Below are 25,800 nucleotides of genomic sequence, written 5' to 3'. Positions count from 1 at the left end.
CAAATACAGAGATTGAAGTGGAGATCTTGCTTCTATAGAGTGTATTTTGAATGGCTCAGTGATGCAGAACATAGAATGAGGGATAAAAACTTACAAAGGACACTCCACTTGACCAGATGGAAAGTCTATATATCATGTGCCTCCTGATAGACTAATTCGAGACTGCATCTAACAAAAACCAGAGTTGACATCAGAGGAAAAACTCCATTGCAAACCCTACTGCTAAGACCCATTACTCCTGGCCCTTTCTGGCAAATCTTTGTTTCCCAATTCCTGTCTAAGCCACACTGTTTGCTTGGCAAAAGCCAGGAGACATGAGGACCTCCTACAGCAAATGTTGATATAAAGAAAATGTCCTAAGTGACCAGTGGTATTTATCCAGGTATTATTTCTGCCACCTGTACCAAGTTTACCAAGTAGGTGGGGAGGGTCACTCTCTTGTGTGAGTTCAGCTTGAGTTGCCCAGATACCACTTCTTGGATTTAACAGAGAATATAAATCTAATTGTCCCCGTCTTCACTTATACCATAAGGATCCCAAAGTAGGTCATTGTCTGTGAACCACATGAATGAACCTTGTACATTTGAACTCTCTGTGTGGCTTGCCAAAGTGGCCCTCAGAAGTCAGAGGCAGCAAGTTTTACAATCAAGATGTTCTTGGGTCTTGTCAAACACAGCCAACACTCCAGAATTCTTCCCCTTGGCAGGCGTCCGTTTCTGCGTGCTCACTCCTACTTGCTGACAATACCAACGGGCAGGTCTCTGAGTTCTAATTCCCATTCTGCAGCCAAATTGCTGACTTCCATTAAAAACACCCTCATAAACTGCCATTTGTGGGCACAGCTGTCAGTGTCCATTCATCCCAGGACATACTTGGCTTCCACAGACCAGAGGGGGGAAAAGCAAGAAATTTAACAAAAATAAGCCCAGAAAAGGACACAATTATAAATATATATAGGAGCAAACTTTAAAGCTGTAGCTACTCCAGAATCATAGGCAAATCTTTGTATAAGATTTCTAAACATCATGGAAATTGTTAAGATTTCTCTCATGAAATCAACTTTTTTTTTTCATTTGGCTCTATTTTCTTTTCATAGCACTTATCACAGTTGTCATTAATGAATCATCTGCATAATTTCTAATTTAACGTCATTCTTCCTGGTTATTCTGTAACTCCCTCAGGGAAGGACCCAAGACTGATTTGTTTGCATTCCAGCTGCCCTGTGTATTGACTGGCACATAGCTCAAAAAAATGTCAACACTATCTTTGCAATAGTGCCATGATTTCATTATTTCAATGTATCACCTGTTTCAAAAACACTAGGCTTCAGGTCCTAGTTTTGTCACCATGCTATAGTTATCAAGATGGTACAGAGGTGACAGGTATATATGGGATTTCCCTGTATTTTTTTTTTGCAACTTCCTATGAATCTATGATTATTCAAAGTCTTCTATTTCACCTAAACAGTGAGACTTCCATTTTCCCTCATGTCCACACACCACATGATGCTCTTGGCTTGCTGGATTTCCCCAGTGTCTTCTCTGTCTTTTACCAGCTCTACTTCTAACAATCTGACTTCCTGTATCATAGGTCAGAAGCTCATCCTTTTTTCCCTTCCACCCTTGATAGAGCAGATCACTTTGTACAACAGTGACCCTCCTGAGACAGCCAGCCAAAATGCCAAGTATGAAGGCAATCTTCATACAATGTATCCCTCTGTCTTCTTCACAGGGACACCACCATGAGTTGTCACATGGCAGTAATTTTCAGCAAGAACTAGCTGGAATACCAAGGGTCAGGGAGAGATGTTACGTTGATGAGCCAATCATTCCCTCAAGATGGTTGGTTGGCAATAAAATCCAGAACATGCGTCTCCAGGTTCACAGTCGATGAACCACACTCCAAAGTACTGTGTAACCACATCTGTGGCAGACTCATATTACACAAAGAATCGGGCCAGCACCGGGCTGCCAAGAGCCTCAGAAAACTGCACAAAGTACATTAAAATCGACAGAAAGGCTGCCCATGTCACAATATTTGGATAACTTCCACCTCTCCCCCCCAAAAGCCACCACTGGCTGAGGTTTGACACTACTGGCTTGAATCGCACAATCAGATTCAAACTTTTAAACAAACCACTGAACAGATATTAACTTCCCTGTAGGCCTGGGAATACAGTCCAGCCCTGCTGGACATAAAGAGAGATTCAGTCAGTAGGAGCACTGTAGAATCAGGATTCCAGAGTGTTCTCAGAAAGTGAGTTTACCAGAAGCCCATACCATACCCACACTCAGCCCACTCCTATGGTTCTTTGTCCTTCTAGTTGATGACCTCCTCCAGGGGAAAGAAATCCCCACTTTAACATTGACATCTGTCTCTGTAAGTCAGAACACAAGAGCTGTCTGGCTTCCTGATACTTTCACTGGCTCCCAGCATTACCTGCAGTGGACTCTTTTGTAAACATGATGGTAAAAAGCAGAAATTCAAAGGGAAACAACTCTGAGAGCCTCTCTAAACAGTGAAGCTGGGCTACCAGGAAAGAGAAAAAGAAATGAAAACTAATCTTCATTACCTCCTGGACAAAAGTGGCAGGGAGGGAGATAGCCAAGAAAAGAGAAATGGTCTTCATTTAAAATGTTTTAATATAGCAGCATGATCAAGACTTATTTTCCCACTGCCAGGCAGTGAGTCCAGAGAGAGCCAAATGGCCCATTCTCCCACACACTTTTTAGCAGAAAAGTAATGGCCCTTTGTATAGCATTTATGAGTCAATAAGGTACTTTTGCATATGGAAACTCAAAGTGTCAGCAACGCTGAACGATTATTCCTACTTCACAGATGACAAAACTAAGACTCATAGAAAAAAAAAGAAAGAAAGAAAGAAAGATAGTCAACTGGAAGTGGCAGAGACAGGAGTACATGCTCAACAGAGACATGGAAGAAGCAGGTGAGAACCGCTATATTGTTCTTTGAGGAAAAGGAATAAAGCATAATCCCCACAGTTTATTTTTGCTTTTGCTTCCCTTGCCTTAAGGAGACATATCTAGAAGAATGTTGCCACAGCCAATGTCAAAGAAAATATTGCCTTGTGCACTCTTCTAGGATTTTTGTGGTTTCACGTCTTTAATCCCTTCTGAATTTTATTTTTGTGTATAGTGCAAGAAAGTGGTCCATTTTCATTCTTTTGCATATTGCTGTCTAGTTTTTCTTGCATTGTTTTTTGAAGAGACTATCTTTCCCTCATCGTATATTCTTCCCTCCTTTGCCAAAGATTAGTTGACCTATCAACATGGGTTTATTTCTGGGCTCTTTGATTGATTCCATTGATCTATGTGTCTATTTTTGTGCAGTAATGGTACTGTTTTGGTTACTACATCTTTGTAGTATATCCTGAAATCTGGAATTGTGACACCTCCAGGTTTGTTCTTCATTCTCAAGATCATTTTGGTTATTTGGGATTTTTTTGTGGCACGTATAAATTTTAGTGTTAATTGTTCTAAGTTCTGGAAAATTGCTGTTGGCATTTTGATAGGGATTGTATTGAATCTGTAGATTGCATTGGATAGTATGGACATTTTAACAATATTGATTCTCCCAATCTGTGAGCAAGGAATATTTTTCCATTTGTTTGTGTCATCTTCAGTTTCTTTCATCAGTGTTTCACAGTCTTCTGAGTACAGGTCTTCTACCTCCTTGGTTAAGTTTATTCCTAGGTATTTTATTCTTTTTGATGCAATCATAAGTGGGATTGTTTTTAAAATTTCTCTTTCTGCTACTTCATTATTAGTGCATAGAAAAGCTACCGATTTCTGAGTATTAATTTTGATGTATAGCAAAGGAAACCACCAACATAACAAAAAGGCAACTTACTGAATAGGAGAAGATATTTACAAATTATATGTACAATAAGGAGTTAATTTCCAAAATATATAAGGAGCTTATAAAATTCAATACCAAACAATCTGATTATAAAATAGGCAGAGAAACTGAATAGACATTTTTCAAAGAAAGACATAGATGGCCAAGAGATACATAAAGAGATGTTCAAAATCACTAGTCATTGGGGAAATGCAAATCAAAGCCACAATGAGATACCACTTCACACATTTCAGAATGGCTAAAACCAAAGACAAGAAATAACAAGTATTGATCAGGATATGGAGAAAAAGGAAACCTGGTACACTATTGGTGGGAATGTAAATTAGTACAACCATTGTGGGAAACAGTATGGAGGTTCCTCAAAATATTAAAAATGGAAATATCATATGATCCAACAATCTACTACTAGGTATCTACCCAAAGAAAGCAAAAACACAAATTCAAAATGATATATGCACCCCTGTATTTATTGCAGCATTATTTATAATAGCCAAAATATGGAAGCAACTAGGTATCCAACAATAAACATACAAATAAGGAAGATGTGGTGTGTATACACATACACAAACACACACACTTGATGGAATATTGCACAGCCATAAAAAAGGATGGGATCTTGTCATTTGTGACAACATGGATGGTCCTACAGGGTATTATGCTAAATGAAATAAATCAGACTGAGAAAGACAAGTAGCATATTATTTTACTCATATGTAGAATCTAAAAAAATATGAATAAACAAGCAAAAGGCAGAATCAGACCTCCAAATACTGAAAACAAACTGATGGCTGCCAGAGGGAAGGGGATGGGAGGATGGGAGAAGTGGGTGAAGGGGAGTCAGAGGTACAGGCTCCCAGTTATAGGATGATAAGTCACAGGGATAAAAGGCACGGCATAGGGAATATAAGCAATGGTATCCTAATAATGTTGCAGGGTGACAGTCAGTAATTACACTTGTAGTCTATATTGACTTATCAAATTGCTATATTGTACACTTGAAACTAATACAACATTGTGTGTCAACACTCAAATGAAATTTTTTTTAAATAAAAAGTAAAAAAATAAAAATAAAACACAGTCCCAGGGATGTGAGGATTCCTGTCCATCTTTGTGGTGGGCCTAGGAAACTGCACTTCAGGGAGTTAACTTTTATTCTTATTCTGACAATTCAAAGAGAACAGTCCCTAAGCTAATAAATTCTCATTTCAAAGGTGATTCGTAGAACATTATCTCTAAAAAGAAATCCACTCAGAAACGTGAGATGAGAGAGCTGTAAACAAAGGGCTCCAGCTGTTAATTGAATCTGTCGGTGCCTCAAACGGGACAGCAGCTTAAGCCAAATATCAAAGGCGAGCAGCTCACCTTGAAGTCACTGTGCAATATGACCCCAGCGGCAGATGGAGACACTGGATCTGAGAGGCCAGGCCCACTGTGGCAGCAAGAGGTCAGGTCCACGACTCAAACTCCTGACTGCTTCTGACTCTGTGACAAGGCAGGCCAAGCAAAGCCACCCCCTTTGGTGGTGCCAGAGGCTCTCCCAAAGGCTTCACAGAGTCCCTGCGTTTTGAAAACAGACACACGCTCACCTGATTTCCACAGGTGGCCTTGGAGGCAGAGCAGTGAGGAGGGGAGTGAATGGTGCTGACCAGCGCTCTGCCCTCCAAGAGCATCCTTTCCCGTCGCTGGGAAGAGAAGTGCTTGGCCTTGCTGCTGTGCCAATCCAACCCTCACCAGCACCCTGTGAATATATAAAGGTAAAAGCCTAGTGCCGTGACCCCTGGGGGAAATGAGTTTGTGGTGAAATTCAACCTACTGTTGCATTTGGGATTCTTTGGGGAAGAAACCCTTTGCTTCATTTGGTGGAGCCACTTGCAGCCATGCGGTGTCTCTACAGGCCATTCCAGAGGTGGGCACTCTGCTCCGTTCAGTTGTGCTGAAGCGGGTTGAGGCTTCCCCAGTGCTGCACCCTCATGGCTGCATTTTTCCTCCCGTTAGAGGATCCAGGAGCATCTATCTCATCCTGGGTGGACGCTGAGCAGAACAGAGTGTGTGCTCCCCAAGTGTTAGCACCTGAAATAAATCATGAGGCTGAAAGAAGGGACTGAAGCAAGACCCAATCCACCAGCCGGGTCCCAGGGAGATCCCACCAAGCTTCCATCACCTAAGTGCTTCTCACTGCTCCCCTTCCTGTTCAGTGCACCCCACACACAATCCTGGACCCCCATCATAAGGCCTAAGTGATCACAAAACCCCACTCTCACACACCGCAGCCCTCACACCCCAACCCTCACACACTCCCAGCCCTCCCACACTAGCCCTCCCACACCCCAGCCTTCACATACCCCAGCCCCACACCCGAACCCTCATACACCCCAACCCCCACACATCCCAGCCTTCACACAACCCAGCCCTCACATACCCCAGCCCTCACACACCCCACAACTCATACACCCTAATGCTCACACCCCAGCCCTCACACCCCAGCCATTATACATCCCAACCATCACACACCCCAGCCCTCACAACCCCAGACCTCACATACCCTAGACCCATCAAAACCCCTTTTCTCTAGGGACTTCATGGAATGACCTCCAGCATACACACAAGAACTGCAGCTACTTCTCAGCCTCAGGACATCATTCAGAGAGCCCCAGCATTTCCATTTCTGTCTCCCACCCTCTCTTAATGGACCATATACTTTTGAAAGCAAAATGCCTCCCACCTCTGCCGCCTCTACCATGTGAGCAAGGGCAGCTCCAGGTCTCAAGGACACAAAGCCCTACTCTCACCTTGGACAATGGAAGCAGGAAAAAACAAAAATTCCTGTAAATCATCCTGCACTATAAAGGTATAAAGGTTTTTGTGGAATAAAAGAAGGTGGGGGCACCTAAGTGGCTCAGTCAGTTAAGCATCTGACTCTTGCCTTTAGCTCAGCTCATGATCTCAAGGTTGTGGGATCGAAGGCTGAGCATAGAGCCTGCTTAGGAATTTCTTTCTGCTCCTTCCCCCTCCCCAACTCTAAAAAAAATAAATAAATAATAAAGGTTTTTACGTACTAACTCCAGCCTCTTTGGTCCTATTTTTATCACATTATTATTCACTTTGCATCCAAAAGGAGGACTAAAGTAGAAAAACACATTTGAAATATCCTAAGATCTTCCTGCTGTCTCTGGGGCATAGATGGTACAGAAAGCCTATGGAAAGAGCTTTTAGGGAAGGAAATGTGTTTGGAAACTGTTCTGTGGATTAGGTGGAAACAGGCTGTGCAAGTCTCATTCATGGCTGTATCCCCAGTAAAGACTGCAGGTATATTGTTGGTGCCTGACCAGTAACTATAAAATGAGTAAGCGAAGGAAAATTTAAAGTCAATGGGAAGTGAAGAGAGAGAATGGGTGCCCCTTTAGTACCCATCTTCACCTTAAGTCAGTAAGGATAAAAAGGCTGCTTAGCCGAGGGAGCTTCAGGGAAACCTGGAATCGAGCCCAGTAGCTGTTTGCTCCTGGCTCGTCATAAGAGGTTGGGCTGAGGTGAAATTCACAGGCAGAGGACTCTGGGTGCACTGGCCTGGTTCACGGAGCTTACCCAGCATTCCTCTAAGCTGTGGCCAAAAGTAAGGACAACTTTAAAAGGACAAAAGTAACGAGAATTGCACAGATGCTCATTAACCAGGAAGGGCAGTCCAGTCTTTCTGGATTCTCTTGACAATGGGATACCTGCTGGAACAATAACAGAAAGTTGCTGCAAAGGTCAACCTACCTGCTTTCCTGTTTCTGAGCTCTAGCCATCCCGCCAGGTGAATTCACCACTCACTGTGCCAGTAGGTAACCACTTCCAACTCAGGCAGTTCAAGAATCAGATGGCCAAAGTGGGAGAAAGAATGCTTTCCCACACCTTTTCAGGAAGACTGAGGAAAAAAAGTTTTTCTACTGACAACATACATGTATTGACTGATTGTGTATTGACTGATTTTACAAAGCCTATGAAGAGGTACAGCCACAGATTTGGACAAGATTTGGACAAAAAACAAAATGACCCAGCTTCTGAGATCAGAGCTGCTTCTTATCAGGGCATTGAGGAACTCAAGTACCAATTAAGTTGATGATGAAGAAACCTGGCCAGACAAGACACGAACAGAAATCTCACAGAGGAACATATAGACATGGCCAACAAGCACATGAGAAAATGCTCTGCATCACTTGCCATCGGGGAAATACAAATCAAAACCACAATGAGATCCCACCTCACCCCAGTGAGAATGGGGAAAATTAACAAGGCAGGAAACCATAAATGTTGGAGAGGATGTGGAGAAAGGGGAACCCTCCTGCACTGTTGGTGGGAATGTGAACTGGTGCAGCCACTCGGGAAAACTGTGTGGAGGTTCCTCAAAGAGTTAAAAATAGACCTGCCCTACGACCCAGCAATTGCACTGCTGGGGATTTACCTCAAAGATACAGATGCAGTGAAATGCTGGGACACCTGCACCCTGATGTTTAGAGCAGCAATGTCCACAATAGCCAAACTGTGGAAGGAGCCTCGGTGTCCATCGAAAGATGACTGGATAGAGAAGCTGTGGTCTATGTATACAATGGAATATTCCTCAGCCATTAGAAACGACAAATACCCACCATTTGCTTCGACGTGGATGGAACTGGAGGGTATTATGCTGAGTGAAATAAGTCAATCAGAGAAGGACAAACATTATATGGTCTCATTCATTTGGGGAATATAAAAAATAGTGAAAGGGAATAAAGGGGAAAGGAGAAAAAATGAGTGGGAACTATTAGAAAGGGAGACAGAACATGAGAGACTCCTAACTCTGGGAAACGAACTAGGGGTGGTGGAAGGGGAGGTGGGCGGGGGGTAAGGGTGACTGGATGATGGGCACTGAGGGGGGCACTTGATGGGATGAGCACTGGGTGTTATTCTATATGTTGGCAAATTGAACACCAATAAAAAATAAATTTATACAAAAAAGAAAAAAAAAAGAAACCTGGTCAGAAACAGCAAAAAAGATGTTCTCATTTGTCTCTGTTAGATGGACCCTTTTCTGCAACCAGTCGGCAGTTTTTGTCATTTGAACTAGTGCATTCAGTTATATCTCAAAAGAGCCCCACTCTGGATCCAGTGTACTTGAGCTTGATAAAGGAAGACTAGAACCCATCCTACCAAGAACCAAGAGATAATCTATAAGGAACACAAAGTTGTTGACTCATCTCACGTAGAAAGGGTCGCTCTCAGTTTATTTAAAACACTAGAGCAACTGTGGAAATAATTAAATGTAGTAAATATACTACTCCTCAGTTCAAACAACCTCTTCACAGCAACTGAGACTAGTAAAATCTGTCACTAAGGTTCATAAAGAAAAAAAAGGCATATCAGCATCAAGGTTTTGTGGTGAGCTGAGATGAAGTCTCCCTGGAGTTTGCTGGTTCTATCTCACCAAGCTACTTTCTCCCAACATGACTGTGGTTTGGTCTTCAAACAATCTGAAAGATAAACAAATACCTTTCCTTCCAGCTTACATTTGACTGCCCTTGGTATCCAGTGTGTTTCACGAATGCCAACAATACAGTAGAAAGCCACAATTCACTCACACTCAACCACAGAACTCTCATCTAGAATACACCAGAACTGGGGCAGAGGAACCCATCCAAAGAACAGAATCAAATTTGATTGTAGGTGATGGAGTCTGCCTTTTTCAGCCACTGATCATTTTGAAGTGGGAGTGAAAGTTAGGGAAATCAGAAGGGTGATTCAAATCACTATCAAATCACAAATGATATCTTAGAACCAGAAACAAAAACTTTAGCATGGATTCACAGACTAAACACTACACTATCCAATTCAGTATCACTAGTGACATGTAACTATTTAAATTTAATTTTCAACTAATTAAAATGAAATAAAATTTAAAATTCAGCTCTTCAGCCACACTAACCACACATTTCAAGGGCTCAGTTGCCACATGTGGTTAGTGGCCACCATATTGAACAGCACAGATACAGAATACTTCCATCTTAGCAGAATGTTCTATTAGACAAAACAGGACTAAACACTAACAAAGGAAGAGGAAAGGGAGTTTAAAAAGAAATAAAAGAGTTCTTATCTAAAAAAAAAAAGAATCAGAAACCTAAGTATCAACCATGTACCTATCTTAATGCTTCCTGAAGATGTACTCAAACACAATGAACACGTAGATGACTCGATATGAGATTCTAGGACTGCATATACCAACGTTGTTCCATAAAAGGTAGCAATTGTATATGCACCATGGGTAATTATTTTTGTGACTTTCATAAATAAACTGAGAGCAACTCTTTCAACAAAAGCTTGGTTGGTGCCCCCATGCTCGTTTTGGTGATCTATTCTTCTGATTTCTAGTGGAACAAGTTTTGATATTTCTAAAATGGAACAGAAAAACATCCCACTTCCCACTTTTAGAACATATATATTAACTGGCTACCTTCTTTCCATAAATGCTCATCATAGATTAAGGGTTTGTTTGTTTGTTTTCAGGAATTTTCTTAGCAGAAGCTTTTGTTCCAAGACCGTACCAACTTTGTTCTGGAGCAATAGACATTGTTTTAGTAAAGGCTCTTTGAATTACAACAGAAATCAATCTGTGCTACCTTAATGAGAAAAGGAAATATGTCAGATGGAGTCCAGAATACTTCATGGAGCCTGAGGATACTGAGGCTTCATGGAGGACTTCTACCAATTCTTTCTGCCTCACATTTCTGCTTCCCTTTATCCAACTACATAATTGTTCACTCTCTTTAGACCTTCATTCTCTGCTTCTCTTCTCACAGGGTAGAAGAGGGTCACCCCTCCGCTCTAAAGAACATATGTGACCAACTCATGGCTCTTGGATTTCACATGTGCCTTGATAATCAGAATTTTAGAGACCCAATTCCACATGACCAGAACTAATTGGCCCAGCTTTTCTCTCAGTGGTTGAAACAATCATGGAGGAAAAAAAAAAATCATGGAGGGACGGTGGAACCACCTAGAATAAACACAGCAGTACCAGCTACTGAGGTACTGGAGAGTAGGAAACAGTTCTCAGAAGGAGGAAGTCTCAGAGAGTGAGGGAGCTCTGGGCAGTGATACCAAGGACATGAAAAGAAATGTGAGTTTAAGAAACTAAAGGGGCATCTAATAGATACATCTCACTACCCAAAAATATTATAACACAGGATATACTATAAAATTTGGAATAATAGCTATTATTTTTATTTTTAATAGATCAAAAATGTCTTTGACAACAAGTACATTCACCCACCCGTGTTTCCAGACATTATGGACAGAGTTTACATGATATGCCTCTTCCTTGTTATATTGCTCAAAAAATAAAAGCAAATATTTTATAAGGAGATTAAAGTGTTAGCAGATGACTTGTTTCCAATATACTTTTTTTCCTATATATTTTTTCCTTTTTTTAATTTAAATTCAATTTGCCAACATATAGTAAACTTTAAAAGCTGAGATTGTTTATGCTTAAATTTCTGAATATATATACTTTCTTTGGAAAGGAAGTATAGTCATTTTTTACAGTTTATGTAATGTTTTTATAATAGTCTTTATTTTAGAGATAGTCTATTAAGTTGATTTTGTTACCAATTTTCTCCCTACATGTTTTCTCAGAGATACTAAATACTGGTTTTCTTTGAAAGGTACTGAAGCAAAACAATAATAAAAGTCAAATTGTCATCTTTCTATTTTTGCTGTAAAAAATTTAAAAAAAAAGAAAGAAAGCTTATAGGTCAGCTCAGGTTTTTGGCAAACATTAACACTGTACTTTAATTTTTGATAGTATTTGCCTAAATTTTTCATACCAAAAATTCATTTCTGAAGGACTACCTTTCCCTTGTATTGAAAAAAGGCATTTATTTCCATTTGTATCTTTTTATCAGATAATTTTTTTGTCCCTGGAGTTCCCAGAATAAAATAAAGATCAAGTCATTTAAAATAGAACTCATCATATCGGCCAGAATGGCCAAGGAAGTAGATGACAAGCTCAACCTGTATTTATTCCTTTGGCCCTTTATGTCTCATGTCCCATGCTTTCAAGATCTCCAGAAACCCACCCAGTTTTCCCTCTGTTCATAGCTAATGGGGTAACATAAAAAACATATTTAAAGTCAAATACCATCAATAAGCTATATGATTTTGAGAAAATTATTTAATCACACAGAGCCTGTTTCCTCATCTGAAAATGAGATTAATAACAGAAATCTGATATGAAGATTGATATGAAGATTAAATAAGTCAATGTGTGTGAAATATCTAACCTAGTCCTCAGCACACAATAATTATACCTATATTAGTATTAGAATTATTATAGTTGTTGTCTTTCTCTCAGTGGCATGGGTTTTAATATGTACTATCTTCCTGAAATGACCTTCTTTAGCTTGATCTTGAAAATCTCTCCTCTCCCATCCTCAGTTCCAGCCCTGGCATGCAGTTCAGTCTAGACACTGAAGCAAAGGAATAGCAAGACAAAAGCAGACTCAATTTATTTCAGAGTCTGAAACAAATATTGGTAAACCTCTGTAAGTCTGAATGAAGAAAAGAGGGAAGGCACAAAAAAAAAGGATTGACCATGAAAAACAAATAGAAATATGGGTGCACAAATTAAAAAGAAAATTATGAACAACTCTTGCCAATAATCAGAGAACTTAATTGAAATAGGTAATTACCTAGAAAAATATTAATTCTCAAAAATGACTATAGAAGATATAGAAAACCTGAGTGGTCCTACACCATTTACAAAATTTAATCTCTAAAATTTTTCTCAGCTGAGTAAGTACATGAGTTTATTATACTATCTCTCCATTTTTTATTATGAAAAATTTTAAGTATATGCAAAAGCAAAAATAATAATAACTTCTCATGTAGAAATGTTTTTGCAGGTAAGTTTTATCAAACATTCAGGGAAGAAGGATTCTAATATCTCATAAATTTTTTCAGAAATTAGGAAAAGAGAAAACAGTGCAACTAACTTTTTATGCTAATATAATCTTGATGTCAAAAACAGAATGAGATGAGAAAAGAAACCTTAGGCAAGAGAAAGCTATACTGGGAACTGGGGCATGTTGAACTTCATGGTGACTTTGCCTTTCAACTTAAAAAAAAAAAAAAAAGGCTATATTTTACATAGAAAGTTTTTTAACAAAAAAAAAAGAAAGAAAATTTTTTTATCATCCTTCCCCTTTTATGTTGTAATTTATCTTTTAAATCCCAATCCCTCCATTAATTTCTGATAAATCCACACACTTGCAGGGTGTTGTTGTACATGAATGTGAGGAATAAAGCCTGTCCTGTACCCACTGTCCTGGCTCCAAAGACCCAGAGAGTAGATGATAAGCCTCTATTCCATGTGTCCCAGGAGGGAATCCTAAGAAGAGTGAACAGTGAGCATGTCTGTGACTCCTATTGATCTTGCTGCTCCCCTTCTCCAGGTGACTATTCCAAGAAATTATTTCATCTGACCAAATCTTATGAATCAGCCAGGTGTATCACACAGCAGCCCTATGGCCACAGCTCAGGACAGGCTTATGCCTTTCTCCTGATCATGTCATTAGAAGTGAAGCTCATAACTTGATGCCCCTGTCCCTAAAGGTGTTACATCAAAAGCTATCAATTACTTTACTCCTATGGCCCTCCAGCCAGCAGTGTGGCCTCACTTGAGTCATTAGCCCAACTATATACTACCTTGCTAAGTGAGACTAATTTTAGTAACTTCAGAAACTAAAATATTCTTGCACCTGTCAACTTCACATTTTCTAAGGCTAGATCATTGCTAACAGAACCCAGTAAACAAGGATGGGCATGAAATATCAAAAAGACTATGAGATTATCTGCCTGATTGATGTGAAGAGTTCATTTGGAGAGTACTGAAAGGTAAGTTTGGTTATACCAAGCTAGACCAAGGTAAGAATGGTGTTACTTGTTTGAATAAATGGGAAGGGATGGAGGGTTCCAGCATTTCTTCAGCAGTAGAGTAATTTAAATGAATAAAATTGTATATAGTTCTTCAATATATAAAATTGATGAGATCGGAGCTGATCTTCTTATGGACAGAGGATGGAGATTCAGAGGTTCATCCACTTGACTTTCTCCTATCCTCTGAGTCAACCCCTATAGACCCTAGACCCCTTCTCTTCCACACTATGGGCCTTGGGCATACAGCTCAAAATCTAATGCCATGTGACACTACAATTTCCACTTAAGTCCTATGTCAGAGTCATCCATAATTCAGAGTTGGGAGGTTTATGTAAACCAAATCCTTTGTTTTGCTAATGAGATAACTGTGAGAGGAAGGGTCTCCCTTTTTTTTAAAGATTTTATTTATTTATTCATGAGAGATAGAGAAAGGCAGAGACACAGGCAGAGGGAGAAGCAGGCTCCCTGTGGGGAGCCTGAAGGAAGGGTCTTCCTGACTAGTCCAAACTTCACATATACTCAAGGTGTGTGTGTGTGTGTGTGTGTGTGTGTGTGTGTATACACCTTACATATATATATATACATATATATATATATATGTATATATATATATGTATATATATATATCTTGATTCCTGCCTCCTATTTCCACCACACCCCACTGAAGTTTTCACCAATTAAATAGAATTAAATTATTGAACTTGCATCCACTACTGACTCCTGTATTATTACCTATTCCCATACTTCAATGACATGTGTACATATTTCTGCATGGTTCTAAGGATATGTGTAACAAAAGTCCTGGCTAGGGTATGGATGAGGCCTGCCACACACACATGGTATCCACTAAGTATCATGGTAGCCAGAAGCCTCCCAGAAATTACTTGAACATCTGTTGAGCCTGGGAGGCAGGCAGAACAGAGCCAAGTGAGAGAAATCAACATAAGGTAGGAATAGGGAAATTGTGGGGGTCCCTGGGAAAGAGCGTACTGTATGATATAAAAGAGTTGGATCTGATGAGTCAATCTCACCAACAGAACCTAAGGGATGGGAGAAACGGTGATTCCAGGTATGACAAATGCCTCCACCTAGATGCTTTCCCAAACTTGACCACATTGATAGTGTGTACATAAGTTGGGAAAGAGAAGAGGTGTGGAATACAGACAATTTAAAAAGTTGTAAGCCCTATAGGAGCCAGCACCCAGCATCTCCACAGAGGATCCCCTTCCAAAAGAAATTAGAAAACTGTTTCCCTACAAGCAAGAGTGGGGGTAAAGCCTCAGGAGGCAACAGACACTGCCTTCTTCTCCCATTCTTACTCCCTATCCTCAAGCAAGTGTTAGCAGCCTAAAGGAATCTCAAAGCTCCAGGGGGACTTGGGGACTCCAAAAGCAAAGCAAGCCTTCCCTGTAAGTCCAATGCAGAAAACTACAGAAAATCACACTGAATGACCCTGCTTGTGTGACATGACAACTCCTGGGACCAATCACTACAATAGGAAGGCTATGGTGCCATGAGTGGCACACCCAAGTCAAGCACCTATCCAGCCAGCCTCCCTTAACCATCCATGATGGGGGAGGAATGGCAGAACCCTAAAGGTGAAGAGAAGTGATGTTACTGGAAGGAGGGGTCCTGAACAGGGATCTACCACACTTGCTCAGCCCGAGAAATTTGTAAACTCTTACCTCAAAACAATCAAGAATGAAAAGGTTTGGGGGTACCTGAGTAGCTCAGTTGGTTAAATGTATCTGACTCTTGATTTCAGCTCAGGTCTTGATCTCAGGGTCATAAGTTCAAGCCCCAGTATAGAGCCTACCTAAAAAAAAAAAAATTAAAAAGAATAAAAGGTGTGAATAAGTGGAAATCATTTGAGAGGAGTATCTGAAAAAGAAGGTGCAGGAGAGAATTTAGGAAGGTAACCATCATATCCAAGGGGATAATAAGGACAATGATAAGGAGCTAAGACAACCAAAGACTGAAGGATAAGAATGCAGAAGATAAAAGGAATAAAGTAATGATCAACAAAAGCTATCATACAGTCATGCCTCCCAGTGCTACATCTGTGGCTTCATTTTATCCTCCTCAACAGCCCTGCCTGACAAATTATCATCCCCCAGTAAGAGCTAAGAAATCTGGGTTTCACAAAATCAAATCAACCAAGGTCATTCATCTAGTTCCACATCAGAACTGGAAATCAAACCCAGGTTTGAAGGACCTCAAAACCTCTCCCACCCCTTCCATGTCTCTCTGCTCCCTCACCCCCATTCAGTCCCCTCCCACACCATACTGTCTCCCATGTTCTGCAGTTTTAAAGCCAGATCATTAGGATTGGAGCTGGTGCATTTTGAAACTATAAGAGCCATAATTAGAATTTAGTATATAAGAATTCAATACCTACTGAGAGTCTAACTGGAAAGGAGAGAAGAGAATTGGAAAACCAATGAGGTGTGAGGTCATGCTCCTTGGGTACTGATGCTGAAAGCATCTCTGGGTGCTTGTTAGAAGCACACTTCTAGGGGTGCCTGGCTGGCTCAGCCTCTGAAGCAAGCATCTCTTGATCTCAAGGTCATGAGTTCAAGCCCCACACTGGGTGTGGAGTCTACTAAAATTTTTTTAAAAAGAATTTTTTTAATTACAGCTTCTAAGTTCTCATCACAGAGATTCAGGGGGTTTTGGTGTGGGGTGAAGCCCAAGAATGGCAGCTCCAACAAGCTTCAGTGATTCTGAGGTAGGCCACTGACAGACAAGCATTCAGAAACACTGGGGAGAAACCAAGGCAATTAATAATAACAGGATGTGAAAAGAGTAGGAGAGGGGTGCCTGGGTGGCTCAGTGAGTTAAGTATTGAACTCTTGGTTTTGGCTCAGGTCATGTACTCAGGTCATGAGATCAAGCCCCATGTCAGGCTTCTACTTAGCAGGGAGTCTGTTTGGGATTCTCTCTCTCCCTCTCCTTCTGTCCCTCCCCCTGCTCATGCTCTCTCTCTCTCTCTCTCTCTCTCTCACACACACACACACACACACACACAAATAAATAAATAAATCTTAAAAAAAAACAATAGGAGAGAGATGTATGTGCTCCAACATTGTGTGTACTGGAAAAGAGGAAAAAGAAATGTGTCGAAGGTGACCACTGAATCTACTTATCTGCATTAGAGGAAGTTGTCTTTGTCTCAGAAAAAGAATATTCAGGAAAAACTAGGCAACTGGTAAAGGGGGAGGAGGGGGGAGTACCTCCTACATCACTAAGTGGCAAAGTACCAAACCTAAGCAAAGGCTTAAAATAATTATTAATACTTGATCTAAGGTTATAAAAGAGTAAGGAAAGAAAATAAGAGGAAAGAATGCACTAAGTCAATGTTATTGATTTACACTCTGAAAGAAATGCCAGAACTATTATTTAGATGTCAAAATAACTCCAAGAAGAGTACAAGGCTGTTTTGATCATTTGAAACCAAATACCTGCTTTCTCTGAGATGGGGCTTTCAGACATAGAGCCTCCTTAAATACCACTGCGATGCTCTGAACAGATCACATTTCCCCTTCAAAGGTTATACTATGTTAAATTATATGCAATTTCAAAAAGAACAAGTCGTTGTCCTACTTTGAGTCCCGTTCTCTTAAAAGCATGTTTTGACTAAGATTAATTTATAGCCCAAGGAGATTTGGGGAAAGGAAAGAAAAAAAAAACAACCTTGAAATTGCAAGTAAAAATAACTAAGAATTCCGGTTGCTTCTTAAATATCAAGTGACGTTTTGGGAATAGGAACAGATCTGCACAGAGCCACAGGTAAATGGACAGGCTTTGGGATTGGCAGGATCCAACAGACGCTTCAGGGGGAAAAAATCTAGCTGATGCCACAGTTGTGGAGTAGCTGTAATGGGAGTTCAACACAGGGCAACTTCCTCAGCTCCAACCAATGGAAAGTGGTACAGTAAGGAAAATGAGGGCAGAGATGCTCACCTACCTCACCACAGTGCTGTGAGGCTAATTAGTGAGTGCTCCTAAAGCACTGAACAGAGGATCCGCAAGGTGGCTCAGCACATTCAACTTCAGGTTTCTGTAAAACATGCTCATGTTGCATGACTGTGTCCTGACTGTTCTATCACAATAGGTACAGACATGCTCATCTATGTTAAGACCTTTTATTTACTTAGCAGTATTTCTCCATAATAATTTATAATTTGTGTTTCCTCTTTTTATTTTTATGTGTTAAGGTGGAGGAGGGGCAGCAGGAGAGAGAGAAAGAATCTTAAGCAGACTCCATGTCCCGCACAGAGCTCAACATGAGGCTCCATCTCACAACCCTGAGATCATGACCTGAGCTAAAGTCAAGAGTCAGATGCTTAACCAACTGAGCCAACCAGGTATCTCATCTTCTTTTTAAAACAAACCAAAAAAAAAAAAATCTCCTTGTGCTTTTTAATATTTTCTTCATATATGTTAGGAATATCTTTGTCAGTCATTTATATAACTTTTGCTCTATCAAATCAGTGTAACTCATCATTAACTGGATGGCCCCCAGGAGAGCCTAGGTGGCAGATAGTACCAGGGTTCATTCACCCACCTAAGGAAGAAAAACTTCCTTATACTTCTCAGCTTTTGCATATAGTCACTTTGGTCATTCCATTTCCAGCATTTTTTTGGATTATTCAGATGCAAATTACCAAAGGGGAATGATATTTTCAATGGGATAGAGATTAAATATTTCCATTGTGGTTTTGATCTGTTGGGTATTTTCTGAGTCTTTGGATTTTAAACTCTGGCCCAATACTTACTTCCTTAGAAGATTTGTTAGTCTACCAGGACTACCAGGACGACATATCACAGGCCAAGGAGCATCAACAGCAGACATTACTTCTCACCATCCTGGAAGCTGGAGTTCTAAGATCAAGGTGTCAGCTGGTCTGGTTTCTGCAGAGAGCTCTCTCTTTGGCTTGCATATGGATCTTCTCAATGAGTCCTCACATGGCCTTTCTTCTGTGTGCACACATCTCTGGTGTCTTTACCTCTTCTTATAAGGAAACCAGTACTCTTGAAGTAGGGCCCCAGCCTCAGGGCTCCACTGTATTAGTTAGAATTCTCCAGAGAAGGAAACTTCCATAGGAATTGGTTCATGTGGTTTTGGAGGGCAGGAAGTCCCACAGTTTGCTGTCTGCAAGCTAGAGAACCAGGAAAGCCAGTGATAAATACAGTTCAAGGTCAAAGGCCTGAGAAACGGAGGCTGATGATCTAAATACCAAACTGAGTCTAAAAGCCTGAGAACCAGGACCATCATCAATGTTCAAGGGCTGGAGATGGATGTATCAGCTCCAGCAGAAGGAAAAGTCACCCTCGTCTGCCCTTTTGTTCTACTTGGGGCCTCAACAGATTGGATGATGCCCACTCACAATGGAGAGGGCCACCTGCCTTAGTTCGCTAATTCAAACGTTAATCTCTTCCAAAAACACTCTCAAACACAGAAATAATGTTTTACCAACTACCTGGGAATCCTTTAACCCAGTCAAGTTCACATAAAATTAACCAATACTCTCATTTAACTCTAGTTAACTCTTCAAAGAGCCTGTCTCCTAATATAGTCACTTTGAAGGTGAGAGCTCCAACATGAATTTGGAGGAACACAATTCAGGCCTTAACAGAGCATATGCCAGACACATTAACAGAACCAAATATAGAAACTCTGTAGAATGGTGGAGAAGTTTAGCTATTACTCTATTTTAACTTGACCCATAGCACCATCAGTATACAAATACTATGAGTTAAACCATCCTCCTGAAATAAATCAACTATCTATAGGATAAAAGCACTGGTTTAGGAGAAGGGTTTGGTCCTGCTGCTAATCTCTTCCTTTTAATATGATTAACAGGGGGTTCAACTCAACCAGAAACACTTAGACATTCTTTTCAGATCCAATGATGAAGTATGCCAAAATAAAGATCTTGGAAACCATCTGTATTTAGCTTCTGATGGGGGGAAAAACATGGTGGATATAGCCTTTAATAAATAAAAGAGGAGGGCTTTTTGATCAATATCTTTAGGATCTGAGAAACTGGCACTGTTAAACTTAATAACCATTGCTATTTCGATAAACAGTGAGCACAACCCAGAAGGCACTTAATCCAAAATGTATAAAATCTATGCAAATCATCAAATGTGACTATTCAATGGGGGAGTTGGGCTTCTGGCACTTATTTACCACTGGCCCCTGGTATGTGTTCTTCTTCTTCACCCAAGATTCATGGCTCTACAAGTCCCTGAGCCCTGACAGATTATGTGTTGTGCATATAGTATAGCACGGCCAAGGGGCAGTCTATAACATGGGATCATTTAAAGGTAGGATAAGGTCCTGGAAACAGCCCTAGCTTATATTAAACAGCAGCTCCAAACAGATAAAACAAAAACTTACAAATAGATATTTCTGAACCTCAGAGTACCCAGCCTTTTCTGGCAGCTCATGACATTTCTATCAGCTGCCCCACACATGACATCATCTAAGTGAAAATGTACTGGTGTCTTCTAGGCTCAACCAATACTATTAGCTCAAATTTCCAATTTATCTTTGCATTCTTTATCATTTTCTCCTTGTTTCCAGCATTGGGTTCTTCTTTTAAGCCCCAAATCCATACTACTTTAGATGCCTATATCTGTTTCCAGTGTGTCTGAACTCCCATGAAAGTTTTCTATTTAATTTTGCTAATGCTGGAGAGTTATGGCAATGAAGTCCTACTAATAATTATTAGCAAAGCATGATGGTAGGAGGGAAAGATAGAATTGTGGGGGATACACAAGAATAAATAGCCCATAGAACAGACTTTCCTTTGCAGTAAATAAATCAGCATGTATATGGCATATTTTATCTTAAAGTGTCTGATTCAACACATCTATGGCTGGTAATGGCATCAGGATTGGGAAAACACAGACAGGACCTATACTCTCCAATTTCTTCTATGATTACTGTTCCCAAATTATGACCCCAAAAATAACATAGAAATAGTAGTTACATTGTCATGTTGCTATTCTACAGTAAATTGTATTTCACTTCAGGAAGGACTATTTTTTTAAGTTTTATTTATTTATTCATGAGAGACACATAGAGAAGCAGAGATATAGGTAGAAGGAGAAGCAGGGTCCTTGTGGGGAGCCTAATGCAGGACTTGATCCCAGGACCTGGAATCATGACCTGAGCCAAAGGCAGACACTCAACCACTGAGCCACGTAAGTGCCCCAGGAAGGAGTAGAGTGAACAATATAAAAAACATTACAATCACATTAAATTCCCAAGAGGAAACCATCTGGTCACTTGGTTCAGAGTAACCAAGATGGCCTTAATGTTTGCCTCAGCTTGACTAAACTTTAGACAGGTTTATTCCTGACCTTAGGCTCCCTTTCCTTAGAGCATTTTGTTTAGAATACTTTTAACTGTATATTCTCTGTCACTTTGAGATCTATATAATCTTTTTTAAAGCTTCTTGCCAGTTTTACAGTCCAGGGATGTCTTTCTCAAGGACCTGGGAGCCTCTGCTTTAAATATAATCATCCAGACACCTGGGTGGCTCAGTGGTTGAGCATCTGCCTTTGCCCCAGGGCATGATCCTGGGGTTCTGGGATCGTGTTCTGCATCGGGCTCCCTGGGAGGAGCCTGCTTCTCCCTCTGCCTATGTCTCTGCCTCTATCTCTGTCTCTCATGAATAAATAAATAAAATCTAAAATGTAGTCATCAAAGTAGGTAGCACCCTTACCTCCCAGTCTCTGTGAGAAGGCAGGAGCCTCACATGATGACCAAATCACAGAGAAACATTTGCAAACTCAGGAAATAACCCAACGTGCTCTATACACCCCATCAATCAATCTCCCACTAACATCCTCCACTAGCTCATTCCATCCCCTAAAAGCCCTTCTGCCCTTTGTTTCAGCAGAGTTGAGTTCAGACTCCATTCTAGTCTCTCCTCACTATTTTAACAGTCTTGAATAAGGTCATCCTTGACTATTTAACTTTGTTCACTGCAAGTTTTGTTTGACAGGAGTTTGTCATTCCTAGAACTCTGCTCTTCATAGAGAAAAGGGAAAAACTCCTTCTGTCTCAGGCTCAAAAAGTTACTTTCTTCACAATTAACAGAAGGTCCATTATTTCTTCATGGTATAATGTCTACGAGACATCTGCTGTTAATTGCTGACACGCTGTTTGAGAATTCCATTTACATTTGTTGATAGGGAACTTTAAAGATATCATAGTTTTCATCATTCATTCAACAAATATTTATTGGGTTTTGACCAAAAACTGTGCTTGGTCCTGGATAGGCACTGGCAAGCATGAAGACCCAGTCTTCAAGAAACTTTAGTCCAACATCAGTGTTACAAGGGTAGCAGTTTGGAAAGCATTAATGTGCTTCTCTCTCTCTCTCTCTCTCTCTCTCTCTCTCTCTCTCTCTCTCGCCTTTCTCTTTGCTCTGATCTTTGGAGACATCCCTCTGTCTAGGCAGAAAATGAGGATTATAGAAGACATGCAAAGAGACAGACCAATGTAATGTTCACCTTGTGTTCAAAGTGATGATTTTGCAGCAGGAGATGGCCCTTCAGGCTGGGCTATTGTCCCAAGAAAGGGCATCCAGCTTTCCTTGTCCCACCAGTAGTATATCAGCAGCCAGGCTTGGAGGACTAAGCCATGGGGTCTTTATACTGGAGGCCTCGACAGGACCTGCTGCATTTTGGCCCTGGGTAAACTGGTGAAGAGAAGGAAGCCCAGAGGCAGGAGAGCAAGACAAGTGCCTTCCTCCACTCTGGCTGCTATTTAAAAAATACCATATTGGGTGGCTTAGACAACACATTTTTCTCTTTTATAGTTCAGGAGGCTGGGTGGTCTGAAATCAGGGTGCCAGCCATGGTCAGGTTCTGGTGAGAGCTCTCTTCTTGCTGTGCAGATTTCCCACTCCTTGGTATATCTTCACATGGCAGAGGGAGACCAGGAGAAGGAGACCAGACTTCTTCTTCTTATAAGAGTACTAATCCTATTATAGGGGCTATACTCTCATGACCTCATATAAACCTAACCACTTTTCAGAGGCCCCAAAACAATCACACTGGGGGGCTAAGGTTTCAACACATGAATGGGGGTGGGGGAGGAGAGAAACATAGAGTCTATAACAAAAGCCAACAGTGAACTATTTTTCAAGTGAGGCTATCCAGGACAGAGTGATGGCCATACTGTATGCAGCAGGTATAAAGGAGCTAGCTTATAGGCCATCCCACATTCCAGTTCACAGACCAGACACATCCTGCAAAATCTGGCAGCACAGAGAAGTATGGTCATTCCAGAGGTTGCCTTAAAGATCAGCCATCCTGAGCCACATGGATTCCTGGCCTGGGACCAGGTAGAGAATCAGGCTCAGAAGTTTGCAGGTAGCAAACATCAATAAGGGAGAGATAGTAGATGTGTCCCAGAGGCACTGCCTGGGACAGGCTGCAAGTTCACCAGTTACAGACAGAAAAATCAGCATGGGGAGGGTAGAACTATAAACACAAAACCCCTCCTCCCACCCATTGCCATTTTAGGGGAAGAAACATGGGAGGCTCCTGGACCACGTTTCTCTTTAGGCAATTGCCTAAAGAAGCTATTTAAATTCAATTGAGGCTTTTTAAATTAAATTGGATGAGATAAAATTTAAACTGAATGGAACTAAAAGCCAGATTTTACCCAGTAACCTGCGGGGTGGGCTCTGGGGAAAATTGGATCATGCCGCCACAAGGAAGGCATTACATTGTCTCTGTAGTATGAGTTAAATTCATGCCACTGCAAAACAGCCAGCCTTGGTTGCATGCATGTTTTGAGGATGAGGGACATTTCATCCTCAAAACAGCCCCGGGAAATCAGTGCTCTGCTTGTCCCCATTTACAGATGAAGAAGGAGAGGCACAGGATGCATGATAAAAACTTTCCATGATCCCAGAACAGTGAGTAATGTATCAGGACCCAAACCAAGATGAGACTCGGTCTAGAATCCATGCTTATAACCCTTACCTTACACAGCCCCTGGTCAGAAGACAGTTAAGCAGAAGGCTCAATAATCAGGAAGGCCATTCAAGCAAACAGAAGATACCATATAAAACTTTCATCTCAAAGCATTAAGCAAAAATGCTCTACCAGCAAGCAATGCCACGTGACTTCTTATGTCTTGTGTCTGGTGACACAATTTGCTCTCAAAACTAAAAAAAAAAAAAAAAAAAGAAGAAGTTAAAAAGCAGCAGTAATAATTACAGATGAGATAAGAACAGTTAAGAGAAAGAAAAAGCGCAGTTGGAAGAGGTTCCCTGTGAGAGCTGTATTTTTAGGGAAAGAAAGACAGGAGAAGACTGATTTTTTTCTTCCCACGACTCTGGATCAAACTGAGGTTTGATTAAAGAATGACCTTGACCCAGAACAAGAATAATAAAAGACAATTTCCAGTAAGTATGCTAGCTCGAATTAATGATTTACTTTTTATTTTTAAACCAAATTCAGTAGAGATTTACATGCATTAGGTTACAATGATTAACATTTGAATTTTGACCTTGAAATAATCTTTACATTGTAAATTCTTAATGATCAAAACAATGTTCTCAGTGATTAAAACATATTAGTGATTAATTATTAAAGGAGAATAATTGCAAATACACATTCCTAAAATCTCAAGGCTTTTAAACCATTTGTACAAATGATTGGACATTTTTTAAAATTTGCTTAAAAAAAAAAAACCTCCATCTGACTCACATTTTCATCATCAATATAACACAAGAGAAAAGATACTTCTCACAAACTGGAAACATACACAACTACCTGTGATCCCATCAAAGCCAAAGAGAGAAAAGAAGATTGTTCTGTCAACCTGTTCTGTATCAACGAATTAATGTTAAGAAATAATCCAAGAAATTCTTAAATAAGGCTAATAAAAGGTCTGAAGTTTGATCATTTTTCTTTAAGAAGTCACTTTATCAGTTTTGTTATCTATAACATAGAGTCAGACATGATCTTAGTGCTATACCTAACATGCCCAAGCTGAGAACATGACAAGTGATGCTACCAAGCAAACTAGATTTGCCTGAACAATTTTTACTGAGTAAGAAGGTTTCAAGAAATGACTATACCCCATACCATACAGAAATAATACTCAACCAGATGCTAGCCTCATGAATTTTAAGCCATCTTTCCCAATGCCATGGTTCTTCTTAACTTGGATGCACTTGCCTGGAGTAGGTTTCCTCTGGACAGAGGGAACCCCAGAGTATGTACAAGCTGGGGCTGACTATGGCATCCCAGGGTCAAGGCTGTCCCAGGGCCAGAACAAGGACCTCTCAGGGGCACCAACCTCCCAACAACTGAACACAACTGGCCAACTCCTTGGGGAAAGACACAAAAGCATTCCCTCCGATCTCCCCAAATCTGCCCCTTGTCTGTGGGATCCCATCAGAAGTGACAACATTTAATAGAAAAAGAGAAAAAAAAAAAGAAAAGGCAATTTGCTAAGGAATTGATCTATGTAATTTTCTGAGTGGTCAAATATTCTATGTTGATCATTGATCTATTTTTTCAATATAAAGGAATGATATTTGAAATTTTACCTATATTAATTTTCTATTGCTGCATAACAAATTACCACAAACTTAGTGGCTTAAAGCAATACTACTTTATTAATTTCATAGTTTCTGGATGCTAGGACTCCAGCACATTTTTAACTGGGTTCCTTGTACTGGGTTTGGACTAAATGTTTGTATTACCCCAAATTCATATGCTGAAGCCCTAATCATCAATGTACTGGAAACTTTGGGAATTAATTAGCCTTAGATGAGGTCATGAGGGTGAGTCCCCACAATGAGAAAAGTGCCTTATAAGAAAAGGAAGAGACTGGAGTTCACTTGCTCTCTCTGCCATATGAAGACAGCAAGAACGCAGCCATCTGCAAATGAGGAAAAGGGTGCTCACCATGGACCCAACCTGCCAGCACAC

At 40.5% G+C, this 25,800-nt stretch overlaps 1 long non-coding RNA gene across 3 annotated transcripts; it reads right to left on the bottom strand.

Moving 5' to 3' along the window:
* Positions 1–2,624: 2,624 nt before the first annotated feature.
* On the bottom strand, positions 2,625–24,023 carry LOC140595785 (uncharacterized). 3 transcript variants are annotated; one of them, XR_011997660.1, is made up of 4 exons: positions 23,839–24,023; positions 18,603–18,986; positions 15,546–15,640; positions 2,625–5,949 (listed from the first exon to the last, which is right to left on the bottom strand). It is a non-coding gene; the product is annotated as an uncharacterized lncRNA (long non-coding RNA). The 3 variants fall into 3 exon arrangements; XR_011997662.1 differs by lacking the exon at positions 15,546–15,640; XR_011997661.1 differs by lacking the exons at positions 15,546–15,640; positions 18,603–18,986; positions 23,839–24,023 and adding an exon at positions 7,462–11,633 and having other exon boundaries at positions 4,326–5,949.
* Positions 24,024–25,800: the final 1,777 nt, after the last annotated feature.

Source organism: Vulpes vulpes, chromosome 15 (assembly GCF_048418805.1).
Source record: "Vulpes vulpes isolate BD-2025 chromosome 15, VulVul3, whole genome shotgun sequence".
NCBI lineage: Eukaryota > Metazoa > Chordata > Mammalia > Carnivora > Canidae > Vulpes > Vulpes vulpes.
The sequence above is the reverse complement of the archived record's forward strand: the minus strand, read 5'-3'. Positions and strand labels throughout refer to the sequence as shown.